General features: G+C 45.1%; 1 pseudogene; it reads left to right on the plus strand.

The window, feature by feature from the left end:
- The first annotated feature begins 2910 nt into the window (after nt 1-2910).
- LOC126089726 (5S ribosomal RNA) lies at nt 2911-3028 on the plus strand (annotated as a pseudogene).
- The last annotated feature ends 8151 nt before the right edge of the window (nt 3029-11179 follow it).

Consider the following 11179-nt stretch of genomic DNA (forward strand, 5'->3'; position numbering starts at 1 on the left):
CACACCAGGAACCGCGGTGTTGGCCGTCGAATGGCGCTAGCTGCGCAACATTTGTGCACCGCCGCCGTCAGTGTCAGCCAGTTTGCCGTGGCATACGGAGCTCCATCGCAGTCTTTAACACTGGTAGCATGCCGCAACAGCGTGGACGTGAACCGTATGTGCAGTTGACGGACTTTGAGCGAGGGCGTATAGTGGGCCGGGTGGACGTACCGCCGAATTGCTCAACACGTGGGGCGTGAGGTCTCCACAGTACATCGATGTTGTCGCCAGTGGTCGGCGGAAGGTGCACGTGCCCGTCGACCTGGGACCGGACCGCAGCGACGCACGGATGCACGCCAAGACCGTAGGATCCTACGCAGTGCCGTAGGGGACCGCACCGCCACTTCCCAGCAAATTAGGGACACTGTTGCTCCTGGGGTATCGGCGAGGACCATTCGCAACCGTCTCCATGAAGCTGGGCTACGGTCCTGCACACCGTTAGGCCGTCTTCCGCTCACGCCCCAACATCGTGCAGCCCGCCTCCAGTGGTGTCGCGACAGGCGTGAAAGGAGGGACGAATGGAGACGTCTTCAGCGATGAGAGTCGCTTCTGCCTTGGTGCCAATGATGGTCGTATGCGTATGCGTGTTTGGCGCCGTGCAGGTGAGCGCCACTATCAGGACTGCATACGACCGAGGCACACAGGGCCAACACCCGGCATCATGGTGTGGGGAGCGATCTCCTACACTGGCCGTACACCACTGGTGATCGTCGAGGGGACACTGAATAGTGCACGGTACATCCAAACCGTCATCGAACCCATCGTTCTACCAGTCCTAGACCGGCAAGGGAACTTGCTGTTCCAACAGGACAATGCACGTCCGCATGTATCCCGTGCCACCCAACGTGCTCTAGAAGGTGTAAGTCAACTAGCCTGGCCAGCAAGATCTCCGGATCTGGCCCCCATTGAGCATGTTTGGGACTGGATGAAGCGTCGTCTCACGCGGTCTGCACGTCCAGCACGAACGCTGGTCCAACTGAGGCGCCAGGTGGAAATGGCATGGCAAGCCGTTCCACAGGACTACATCCAGCATCTCTACGATCGTCTCCATGGGAGAATAGCTGCCTGCATTGCTGCGAAAGATGGATATACACTGTACTAGTGCCGACATTGTGCATGCTCTGTTGCCTGTGTCTATGTGCCTGTGGTTCTGTCAGTGTGATCATGTGATGTATCTGACCCCAGGAATGTGTCAATAAAGTTTCCCCTTCCTGGGACAATGAATTCACGGTGTTCTTATTTCAATTTCCAGGAGTGTATATTTACCGGCTAGACACAAACATGGAGCCAGTCTGTAAACCCAGAGACAGGTATGCAGGGTGAATCACCTAAAGCTCGCGGAAATGGAAATTGTTATTGATGTGCGCTTTTCAGAGAATGGATTGGTAGTCAGCGGCTCGTATGTTAAGCCAGTCAACAGATTTTAATAATACTTAGGAAGCGTATTTTTTGAACAAACATTGACTTTTGAAAATGGAACCGTTACTATTGACATTAACAAACTAAAACTTGGGTAAATTAGAATACTAGTGGTGTTTGTTATAGGATTCTAGTGAGAATCGTTTGCGACATACCGTATTTTGAAAAGTTCCCACACCGACACTTGTACAATACCTGTGGAAGCACACACTAAAGAACAACACAGCTGGTTACACTGGTTATGTGGATTCTGACCAGTAACAAGACACCTGAGCATCACAGGTTGTGTTCAAAAAGACGACCGGCAGCGGCTGTAAACGCTTTCAGTCTGGTATGGAAAGACTGCTGCACACGTGTTGACAGGCTACAGTGATGCATCGCTGTGTATCGTCGGTTGCAGTTGTTATGCCTTGGAAGAGAGCTTCTTTCAGATTACCCCACTGAAAAAATTCTACAGGCGTCAAGTCCGGGAAAGGAGCTGGCCGTCATGTTGGTACCACAGATTTCTCCCAGACCGCAGAGGAACGGCTTCTAGCATCCGTGGAAGATGGTCTGTTAGGAGGCAGCGATACCTCTGCGCGTTCAATGTTTCGTCTACGAAATACGGGCCTATGATCTGATGGTTCACTATCCCACACCACACGTTTATACTCCATGGACGCTGAAGTTCCACTTCCTTCCTGGTTCCTCCGTTCCTCGAGTTCCAGGAAACAGAGGGATCAACTGAAGTACGACGAATTCTACTGGTTTATGTGTGGTAGCTGCACAGCAGTGAGAGTTGTGGCTAGAAAAATATGCACAGTACTCGAACACTAAGAAGTTCAACGACACAGTGATGCAACAGTTGTCATGAACCGGCTGTAAGTCGTAAATGAGAAAGGGTTTTCGCTAGGCTGATAGATGTGCTAATGAATCTGACGTGTAACAACTAATATCGTCGCAGCGCGGGGTAGCCGCGTGGTCTTAGGCGCCCTGTCACGATTCGCGCGGCTTCTCCCGTCGCAGGCTCGAGTCCTCCCTCGGGCATGGGTGTGTGTGTGTGTGTGTGTAGTCCTTACCGTAAGTTAGTTTAAGTTAAATTAAGTAGCGTGTAAGCCTAGGGGCCGATGACCTCAGCAGTTTCGTCCCATAAGAACTCACCACAAATTTCCAAAAACTGATATCGTCCATGCCCCATTTATAGAATAAAGAGCTCGTAACATGAAATTAATAGATCTAAAATCGAGGAAAATAGGCGTACCTATCATCAAAATTATTGTCACATGAAACTGTATGGATCCAGAGAAGGACATCATCTATGATGTATGGGTGTAGACTGAAACGAAAAATAAAATTTTGTACCGCGCTTTGTACAGGTTCGAATCCAAGCCTTGGTACAAATTTTCATTCGTTATTTCAGTCCGCACATATATATAAAAATTGATATTATTTTCTCCTTCTAGAGTACAGGAAGCCAACGGCCTTGCCACAGTGGTCACACCGGTTCCCGTCAGATCACCGAAGTTAAGCGCTGTCGGGTTGGACTAGCACTTGGATGGGTGACCATCCGGTCTGCCGAGCGCTGTTCGCAAGCGACGTGCACGCAGCCCTCCGGGAGAGCGTTGTGCCTACCACATGCCCCTCCATATCCGCATCCAGTGACGCCTGTGGTCTGAGGATGACACGGCGGTCGGTCGGTACCGTTGCGCCTTCCGAAGCCTGTTCGGATGAAGTGTAGTTTTTTTAGAGTACAGGGAGGAAATATACTTCAAGTCAGCGAAGCACTGAATCATTCTCTTCCGCGAAGCAGTTGAAGCCCAACCCTCGTGATAGCGATGCAGAGCCGGAGCATCAGTCATGAGTGGCGTATACAATGGAATGCAAAAAAGAAAAGTTTCAATAACGTCCTTAAAGGGATGTAGAGGCTGATCAAGAAGCAACCCGCATTTAGAAACAGTGAAGAACATCTACAAATCCTACGTTGCTAATAAGGTCGTAACCAGACTAACGAAACTGGGGCGTTGCCGCGAGCGACCCGAAACAAAGAAACGAAAAAAAAAGAACGGAAAATAAAAATGGTCAAAAAATGCAAAATCAGTAATATCGATCAGTCAAGTGAAGTACACTCCTGGAAATTGAAATAAGAACACCGTGAATTCATTGTCCCAGGAAGGGGAAACTTTATTGACACATTCCTGGGGTCAGATACATCACATGATCACACTGACAGAACCACAGGCACATAGACACAGGCAACAGAGCATGCACAATGTCGGCACTAGTACAGTGTATATCCACGTTTCGCAGCAATGCAGGCTGCTATTCTCCCATGGAGACGATCGTAGAGATGCTGGATGTAGTCCTGTGGAACGGCTTGCCATGCCATTTCCACCTGGCGCCTCAGTTGGACCAGCGTTCGTGCTGGACGTGCAGACCGCGTGAGACGACGCTTCATCCAGTCCCAAACATGCTCAATGGGGGACAGATCCGAAGATCTTGCTGGCCAGGGTAGTTGACTTACACCTTCTAGAGCACGTTGGGTGGCACGGGATACATGCGGACGTGCATTGTCCTGTTGGAACAGCAAGTTCCCTTGCCGGTCTAGGACTGGTAGAACGATGGGTTCGATGACGGTTTGGATGTACCGTGCACTATTCAGTGTCCCCTCGACGATCACCAGTGGTGTACGGCCAGTGTAGGAGATCGCTCCCCACACCATGATGCCGGGTGTTGGCCCTGTGTGCCTCGGTCGTATGCAGTCCTGATAGTGGCGCTCACCTGCACGGCGCCAAACACGCATACGCATACGACCATCATTGGCACCAAGGCAGAAGCGACTCTCATCGCTGAAGACGTCTCCATTCGTCCCTCCATTCACGCCTGTCGCGACACCACTGGAGGCGGGCTGCACGATGTTGGGGCGTGAGCGGAAGACGGCCTAACGGTGTGCGGGACCGTAGCCCAGCTTCATGGAGACGGTTGCGAATGGTCCTCGCCGATACCCCAGGAGCAACAGTGTCCCTAATTTGCTGGGAAGTGGCGGCGCGGTCCCCTACGGCACTGCGTAGGATCCTATGGTCTTGGCGTTCATCTGTGCGTCGCTGCGGTCCGGTCCCAGGTCGACGGGCACGTGCACCTTCCGCCGACCACTGGCGACAACATCGATGTACTGTGGAGACCTCACGCCCCACGTGTTGAGCAATTCGGCGGTACGTCCACCCGGCCCCCCGCATGCCCACTATACGCCCTCGCTCAAAGTCCGTCAACTGCACATACGGTTCACGTCCACGCTGTCGCGGCATGCTACCAGTGTTAAAGACTGCGATGGAGCTCCGTATGCCACGGCAAACTGGCTGACACTGACAGCGGCGGTGCACAAATGCTGCGCAGCTAGCGCCATTCGACGGCCAACACCGCGGTTCCTGGTGTGTCCGCTGTGCCGTGCGTGTGATCATTGCTTGTACAGCCCTCTCGCAGTGTCCGGAGCAAGTATGGTGGGTCTGACACACCGGTGTCAATATGTTCTTTTTTCCATTTCCAGGAGTGTATTTCCCTATATTGAAGTAAACAAAGTTAGTTTTGTAAATCATTCTGACGTAAAGATCTGCGAATCATTTAGTCTACCTTAGCCAGCAGACGTTCTTACGTACACTGCGTCTATGTGAACGTAAACGAAAGCAGACGTAACACGTTGAGTCAAAGAAAACAGAAATGTTGTTTGCAATTGAATCTGAAATAGTTTACGTCAACCGATATGCTCAGTGAAGATACTTTTCACATACAATACCGAAATATAAGACGGGTAGCGACCAGAAAAGTGGATATCAGTCCGAAGTCACACACAATCTTTCGAATTCTATCGAAACAGCTATTCCAACCAACCACTGCTCCGATAGTCTTCTTAACTTGAACGATTAATACTCGTGTCATATCAGAGGGTACACAGTGGCCTAAGAGGCCATGTACAAACGATACTGAGCTACAAATTACTAATCACCGATATGAAACTCAAGAGTAAACAATGACGAGTATAGTGTCAGACCTATTGCGCGCAGTATCATTTGACTGCTAAGAAGAACAGTTAATATTATCAGCTCGGATTCCAGGAGTAGTCGAAATCAGCTAATCGCACGATTAAATAAAAATCACATTAAGCCTACTACGGACCAAGTCTACGTTTATCAAGATAATGTCAGCGCGCTGTACTGGGATTAAGTATGTTTGAAATTCAACTATAATCGTTACAAATTCTTATAAAAATGCATTATTCTTATGATATGTTCGTGGAAAACCAAGTGTTCAAGACCCATGGTAACATATATGACTTGTGGAACAATGTGTCTAGGAGGATACGGAGATTATTTGGCATGGAAAAGTCGTAGAAGAAGTTTGCATTGTTCTGATTTTCTGTAATTACGAGGTTTATAAAATTCATGGTCCTCCAACACAAACGGTCTCAGACAAAGCTTGATAAATAGTATACATGACTGGTTTTCAAAATCAGACTGTCCTGAATATAACGGCATTGTCGAAGGCCACCATATTTATTAAATACACATGCCTGTGACAATTTATGTTATGCGTCCGCAGAAAGGTACAGTCTATTTGACACCTGTGTTTTGGGTGCCACGGCTTGGTGGAACTCTACTGTTTGTTTGAGGGTCATCTTCAGGGTGCTAGCGTTGTTACATGTTCTTACTGCATCTCATGGTTGGATAAAGAAAAGTCCTCGATACGAGTCGTTGGCTTTGGTGAGTGACGTAGAAAAACATCGAAAAATGTCGTAAATATTGTACCCAATGTGACGTCATACCTATGTGGATTTCTTCAACGTATTAGACAGAAACAGCGAGTAAAAGAAAATTAACAACGACGGCAGACAAACACTTGGCATTATGAATATTGTGATGAAAAAAATTGCAAAAAGCTGGGAATTTAAGGAGATGGGACCTGAAAAAAACTGTAAGAACCAGAGGTTGTAGAGAATTTCAGAGAGAACATTAGGGAACGACTGACAAGAACAGGGGACAAAAATACAGTAGAAGAAGAATGGGTAGCTTTGAGAGATGAAGGCCTCGGACTCTCAAGTAGGTAAAAAGACGAGGGCTAGTAGAAATCCTTGGGTAACAAAGAGATACTGAATTTAACTGACGAAAGGAGAAAATATAAAAATGCAATAAATGAAGTAGGCAAAAAGGAATACAAACGTCTCAAAAAGAGATCGACAGGAAGTGCAAAATGGCTAAGCAGGGATGGCTAGAGGACAAATGTAACGATGTAGGGGTAAGATAGATACATGAGAAATTTGTATGAATATCAAGCGCTCAGATGGAAAACCAGTTCTAAGCAAAGAAGGGAAAGCAGAAAGGTGGAAGGAGTATATAGAGGGTCTGTACAAGGTCGATGTTCTCGAGGACAATATTATGGAGGGCGTAGGTGAGGATGAAATGGGAGATATGATACTGCGTGAAGAATTTGACATAACAATGAAAGACCTAAGTCGAAACAAGGCCCCGGAAGTAGACAATATTCCATTGGAACTACTGATACCCTTGGGAGAGCCAGCCCTGACAAAACTCTACCATCTGGTGAGCAAGATGTATGAGACAGGCGAAATACCCTCACACTTCAAGATGAGTATAATACTTCCAATCCCAAAGAATGCAGGTGTTGACAGGTGTGAAAATTACCGAACTATCAGTTTAATAAGTCACGGCTGCAAATACCGACACGAATTCTTGACGGAAGAATGGAAAAACTGGTAGAAACCGACCTTGGGTAAGATCAGTTTGGATTCCGCAGAAATGTTGGAACACTTGAGGCAATAGTGACCCTACGACTTCTCTTACAAGATAGATTAAGGAAACGTAAACCTACGTTTCTAGCATTTGTAGACTTAGAGAAAGCTTTTGACAGTGTTGAGTGTAATATTCTCTTCCAAATTCTGAAGGTGGCAAGGATCAAATACAGAGAGCGAAAGGCTATTTACAATTATTACAGAAACCAGACGACAGTTATAAGAGTCGAGGGGCATGAAAGGGAAGCAGTGATTAGGAAAGGAGTGAGACAGGGTTATAGCCTATTCTCGATGTTATTCAATCTCTATATTGAGCAAGTAGTAAAGGAAACAAAGGAAAAAATTGGAGTAGGAGTTAAAATCCATGGAGAAGAAATAAAAGATTTTGAGGTTTGACGATGACATTGTAATTCTGTCAGAGACAAATGGTTCATATGGCTCTGAGCACTATGGGACTTAACTTCTGAGGTCATCAGTCCCCTAGAATTTAGAACTACTTAAACCTAACTAACTTAAGGACATTACACACATCCATGCCCGAGGCCGGATTCGAACTTGCGACCGCAAGAGCCGCTCGGCCATCTCGGCCGGCTGTCAGAGACAGCAAAGCACCTGTAAGAGCAGCTGAACGGAATGGACAGTGTCTTGAAAGGATATAAGATGAACATCAACGAAAGCAAAACGAGGATAATGTAGTCTAATTAAATCAGGTGACGCTGAGGGTATTAGATTAGGAAATGAGACACTTAAAGTAGTAAATGAGTTTTGCTATTTGGGGAGCAAAATAACTGATGATGGTCGAAGTAGAGAGGATATAAAATGTAGACTGTCAATGGCAAAAAGAGCGTTTCTGAAGAAGAGAAATTTGCTAACATCGAGTATAGATTTAAGTGTCAGGAAGTCGTTTCTGAAAGTGTAATCATGTATGGAAGTGAAACGTGGACGATAAATAGTTTAGACAAGAAGAGAATAGAAGCTTTCGAAACGTGGTATTACAGAATAATGCCGAAGATTAGATGGGTAGATCACGTAACTAATGAGGAGGTACTGAACAGTATTGGGGAGAAGAGGAATTTGTGGTACAACTTGACTAGATGAAGGGATCGGTTGGTAGAACACGTTCGGAGGCACCAAGAGATCACCAAGTTAGAGGGCAGCGTGGAGGGTAAAAATCGTAGAGGAAGACCAAGAGATGAATACACTAAGCAGATTCAGAAGGATGTAGGGTGCAGTAGTTACTTGGAGTTGAAGAAGCTTGCACAGGATAGAGTAGCATGGAGAGCTGCATCAAACCAATCTCTGGACTGAAGACCACAACAACCACAACAATGAAAGAAATGGTTTTTAGAACGAAAAGGTATTGATTGGCCCTTTCGTAAAAACACACCATCGCTGTAATGGATGTGAGAACGTAAAATATAAAGTGGAAAGATATTATTCTGGTAAAAATGGAAATATAACTAGCGGTATCTGTTGAAAACGCCAGAAACTACCAGAGTAAGAAATACACATTAATTTCTTAAAATACAGCCCATGCAGCTAGGAAAAAACCTGCTCTATACGAAAGAGTCAAAAATCATACAAAAAAGTAAACTAGGATTATACTTGATGCTCAGCTACTTTTCCAAGTCTAATACTATTGATAATGGCTCCAATGATTCTCTGAAATAATATTTCCCTTGCTAATAACCGTAGCTCATATCATACTCGGAATCGGCGAAATATTTTTAATAAATAATTCTTTGTAAATCCACTCAAATTCGAACTGATCCAAACAGGCATCACAACGAACAAGTTGATAACGTTACATCGTTATATGTTGTCAGCTAATGGCAATACTGATTCGAAGATAATATCAGCTGCAGTATTTTACTGATAACTCGTAATTGAACCACCTACTCCAAATATTTGGCAAAGTCGTAAATACAAGTAGGATACTGCGAAGAGCATCATATATAGCGACATACGATACAGATCAGTCAAGCACCGTATATACGTGGTAGCATTCGTTTCCTTCGACACGTTATACCTAACATGGATCTTTTCCTACACTACAGGTGAGACTCTTTAACACGTGTAGATTTCTTGTTTTTAACGAGAGAACTGTTGAATTATAACCTAACCTACATCTCATATCGGTTTATCACCACAGGAAGCTTTTCCGATGTCAGATTCGTTGGCAGATCACAATAAAACTGTTGCATTCCAACCTAATCTAGACCACAGTTTACACTACAGATCAGTCTGTCACCACAGAAAGCTTTAGCACTTAACACATTCGTTAGCTTCGCCAATTCACAACCAGACGGTTGCAGTTCAACCTGACCTAAACCTCGGGCTACACTACTTATCAGTGTATTACCACAGAAATATTTCCCTCTGTCAGATTCTTTGGCTTCCTCAACTCACAACCAAAAATTGTTGCATTCCAACCTAACTTAGACCTCTGGCTAAACTACAGATCAATCCGTCTCCACAGAAATCATTTCTGCTGTCACATTCGTTGGCTTCGTCAACTCACAACCAAACTGTTGCATTCCAAACTAACCTAGACCTCGGCCTACACTACAGATCAGTCTGTCATCACAGGCGCCTTTTCCACTGTAAGATTGGTTGACTTTGCCAACGCACTTCCATATCGTCACATTCCATCCTAACTTAGACCTCCGGCTAAATCAGCCCATAATCGTGACATGAAGCTTTTCTACTGACTCTCGAGGTAACCACTCTCTCGGAAAGTCGTAACTTCTTCCATAACTCCAAAAAGTGCATCTCTCTTTTCACTCCACCTCCTCCTCGACATGTACTTAACTGCTATCTACAAACTAGCTAACACTAACGTCAAACAATTGCCAACATCAGCACACAATCTAAGAACCTCCACACAGAAAGTCACTGTTAGACAAAACTAGTATAGAAACGAAAATTACGGTAATAGTGCTCGCACTAGTACTTACCAATAGCAGATTAGTATCCCCAACTGGCTAACGTCCAACAAATCAAGGTTATCTACGAACAATGAAAGAAAAAAAGAATTCCAATGCTTCAAAACCAAACATGAAACAAAATTAACGAAACAAAAGTCGTAGCATAAATTAAAATAAAAAAATGAGAAATGCACCTCATTTCAAAACATAAACTTAACTCTCTTTAACAGATACACCCTACCTACACCTTCCATAAAAAAATGAAACAAACACCGATTTTGTGGAACATTCTTCTTCCAACCAGACTCTTCTGAATGACTGCAGAACGAAAATTCTCCTTTTTGCCTCGCCCAATAATACTTTTTATTGCTCCCAATAATATTTTTTATTGCCCTCCCCACTCCCCTAGTACCCTTCAGTTGTGTTTGTACAGGGCCCTGTTTATTCGTCCCTAAATTCAACGGAATGATTTACTGGCAAATGCTTGTACCCAATTTCGTCTAATCCCTTATAACTAGCCCACCCTTCTGACATTACGGCTGACCCATCTGTTATATAACTTTTTACTAACTGGTACATAGTACAAGCTGTCCTATCTATAATTACCGTAAAATCATGTATGTAGATCAGTGATTCCCTGAAACAACTGCCCACCACATTCATGATTCACCGACTTCATGCCCCCTTTCACCCCTTTTTTCAGCAAATTGCGATTCGCGAAATTCTATAAAGACCCCCGAACCACCAGCTTTGCCTCTTCTCATAACAAAATCCCAACAAACTTCCCAGCAAAATGAATACCAGTCTATAACAGTTTTACGGCCTGTTTCTGTCTCATGAGCAGCAAGCCAAATAGATCTTAAACAAAAGAAGTAAAAAAGTATGAAAATAGTTTTCATAGGAAGCCTTAATTTCTCAAACCGCGTTCCTCTACGAATAGGCCGATACACACACTCTTTTGCACAGCGCCACATATATAAACGGCTCGTGCGTTTCTTCGAGACCTTGGACAATGTCA

This window comes from Schistocerca cancellata, chromosome 6, assembly GCF_023864275.1.
Source record: "Schistocerca cancellata isolate TAMUIC-IGC-003103 chromosome 6, iqSchCanc2.1, whole genome shotgun sequence".
Lineage (NCBI taxonomy): Eukaryota > Metazoa > Arthropoda > Insecta > Orthoptera > Acrididae > Schistocerca > Schistocerca cancellata.